The following is a 3410-nucleotide window of genomic DNA, read 5'->3' on the forward strand; positions in this document are numbered from 1 at the left end:
GTTTTTTTTTTAGTTTTTAGAGAAAAACAATTACTATCATGTCCTGTTTTACCTGAGGCATGAACACATAGCAGCCATAATGATTTAAAAATATTATTATATTACTAGGGGGTTCAGCCCCTTGCTCGCTTCGCGCATCAATCCCTGGGGGTAGCTGCTGGATGCCCGCTATCTCGTGGCTGAGCACCTCGAAGGGCGTCGGGGCGCTCCTCTGTTAGAGGAAGTGATTATATTCAAAGAGATGGTAAATAGAAGAGTACGCGGGGCACAGGAGGAAGACGGTTTGCTCCTTAGTTATTATACAAAGAAAATCAGTTACTTGAGTATTTCACTACAACTGTCTATTTTAAATACTAATGAATAATTAAACATAGTAAAAAGTAAAAGTAAAAAAGAAAGTAAAAGAGTAAAACGTAATAAAACGTAATAAAAAGTACATAGAAAAATTAAATTACAGTAACGTTTTGTCAAAAACAATATTATGTATCCTCTAACTATAAACATTGCTTTTTTGCATTTTGTTTGCATATTATTCTGAATATTTTTCTTTTTTTTTGTTCATTGGATGATTTTATTTGTTCTTGATTTTTATTCTTTGCAGCTCTTTTTGTTCATTTTCTTTGTTTCGACATTTATTTTCAGCTCTTTTTCCTATCGCAATCTAAAATTCTTGAATAGATAATTTGCTTTTCTGCATTGCCATTATGACCAACATCGTTGAAGGGCGAGTTAACAGCACTGAGAGTGCCGTGAGGTGGTACGGAGAGAGGATGTGCGCAGTAGGAGTAATGATTGGGCGAGCGGTGTGAAGGGGAGTGGTCAAGATTGAATAACACGTTTTTAATATAATAGAGAGTTTATATAACCATGTATAACCATTGCAACTGTTAAATGCTGTCCTCATTGCTATATCATAAAGCATCCTTTTAACTACCATCTATACAGTGATCCCTCGCTATATCGCGCTTCGCCTTTCGCGGCTTCACTCCATCACGGATTTTATATGTAAGCATATTTAAATATATATCGCGGATTTTTCGCTGCTTCGCGGGTTTCTGCGGACAATACGTCTTTTAATTTCTGGTACATGCTTCCTCAGTTGGTTTGCCCAGTTGATTTCATACAAGGGACGCTATTGGCAGATGGCTGAGAAGCTATCCAGCTTACTTTCTCTCTCTCTCTCTCTCTCTTGCACTGACGTAGGGGTGTGTGAGCAGGGGGGCTGTGTGCAGCTGCTTCCTGAAGGACATGCTGCACGGAGCTTCGCATACTTAAAAGCTCAAAGGGCACATATTGATTTTTTTTATCTGTCTCTCTCTCTCTCTCTCTTCCTGCTCCTGACAGAGGGGGTGTGAGCTGCCGCCTTCAACAGCTTTGTACCGGCGGTGCTTCGCATACTTAAAAGCCAAAAAGCCCTATTGATTTTTTTTTTGACTGCTTGCTTTGCACTCCTTTGAAAAGGAAGATATGTTTGCATTCTTTTAATTGTGAGACAGAACTGCCATCTCTGTCTTGTCATGGAGCACAGTTTAAACTTTTGAAAAAGAGACAAATGTTTGTTTGCAGTGTTTGAATAACGTTCCTGTCTCTCTACAACCTCCTGTGTTTCTGCGCAAATCTGTGACCCAAGCATGACATTCTAAAAATAACCATATAAACATATGGTTTCTACTTCGCGGATTTTCCTATTTCGCGGGTGGCTCTGGAACGCAACCCCCGCGATGGAGGAGGGATTACTGTAATTATCAATATTAGTACAACATTAATTAACACTTAAAATATAAAACATAAAAAATGCTAATTGTAAACTAGTCTGTGCATTCAAAGCAGTGGTAGGAAACACTGCATGTGAAGGACACATTTGCAGCAGGTTGTCCCTGTTTTGCAGTCCTTTTTTGTAGAGCAGATGTTGCATCTCCTTCTCTTCTGCCCCCTTGTATTGGCTTCTTGTGTTACTTGTAGATCAGGGCCAGGCTCAGATTGCTGCTGAAGCTACTGCGAGGGAAAGGTGGTGTCTCTTTTGCACGCAAGGAGTCACAAGGGCCTTTCCAAACTACTCCAAAAAGAACCTCCTCTAGCTCCTCTTACTTGCCCTCCAGGTGAAGATCAGCTCACTCTATATGACAAAGGCATTGTAGTTTGATATGTCAATGATATTATGGAATATCACAAGAGGCCAGCGGGTGGTTTTCCTCTTGCAGCTGTATGTGCCTGTTAATTTGTCAAGATTGTCCACACCTTTGTTGGCATTGTAGTCAAGGATGATGGCTGGTTTTCTGTCCTCCTGAGTGCTGACCTCTGCAGCCTTATGTAATCAAATTATGTGAGTTTTCCTCCTTGTTGTCTTTATGCTGTGAAATATCCTCCTCCAAATCACTATCTGCTTTCTCAATTTGGAGGATCAGATCAGGGGTCTCTTGCAAAGTAAGTCTTGCTGCCATAACCTGTCATTGAGGTGCCTTTATAATCTTATGACCCCCCAATCCATCTTTTGATCTTTGATTTAATCTCAGTTGGCAGTTTGGCTTTTGAACAATATTCACATAATAAATTAATTGCCAAATAATAAAGGAAACCGCTTTACTTTTTTCCAACCCGTGCAACAGCGGGGCAACCCCACTAGTGTTTATATAAACAAAAGTAACTAAAGCATCAAAAATGAGCAAAAAGGACACAAAAAAGGAACAGAAACATAGTCAGGGAAAATAACTCTGGCTTAAACATGACATAGAGTTTAAAAAGAAATCTGTATTTTGCTTGTCATGTTAATTATTATTGTTTAGATCCTTTTCCTGGCTTGCACTTTGATTTTTGGTTTAGCGATTAGATTGATAAAAGATAAGCCTGATTCTCAGTATCTTATCTTTTTTCTATCATGTTGATGTTTCTTATCCTGACAACAGTCTTGATTCTAGTCTGCCTATATTTTTTTTGGCAAACTTAACACATTTTTATTTATTTTCTTATTTCAATTCCAAAATATTAAAAGTGCCATTATTTAGGCAAGAGGTATTTGGTGTTCCAACTCTCCCTCTTTGGGTCTTTTCCTGTTTAGGCCTTTTTCATAATTTTGTAGACATCTGTCACTATTCTGAGTGTAGGCCTCAAGTCTTTCTTTGTAGTATTCAGGATTTGTTGAATTAGTTAGGTCCGAATCATAACAAAATTGATCTATCCCAAAAAAAAAAAAATTCCCACGTGTGGATCAACATTTGGCTTGCAAACCAAAAAAGGGCAAACACATAGGCACATAGAAATTAAATAATGCATAAAATTAATAAAAATGCATAATGATGCAAATAATTACCATAAATAGCAATATTAACATAAACAAAATCAAAAATGAATAAAAAAGGGAAAAAAAAGAAACTTAAACCCAAACCAGGGAAGAGACTATGGCTGAAATATAA

The sequence above is a fragment of the Erpetoichthys calabaricus genome, chromosome 7, assembly GCF_900747795.2.
Source record: "Erpetoichthys calabaricus chromosome 7, fErpCal1.3, whole genome shotgun sequence".
NCBI lineage: Eukaryota > Metazoa > Chordata > Cladistia > Polypteriformes > Polypteridae > Erpetoichthys > Erpetoichthys calabaricus.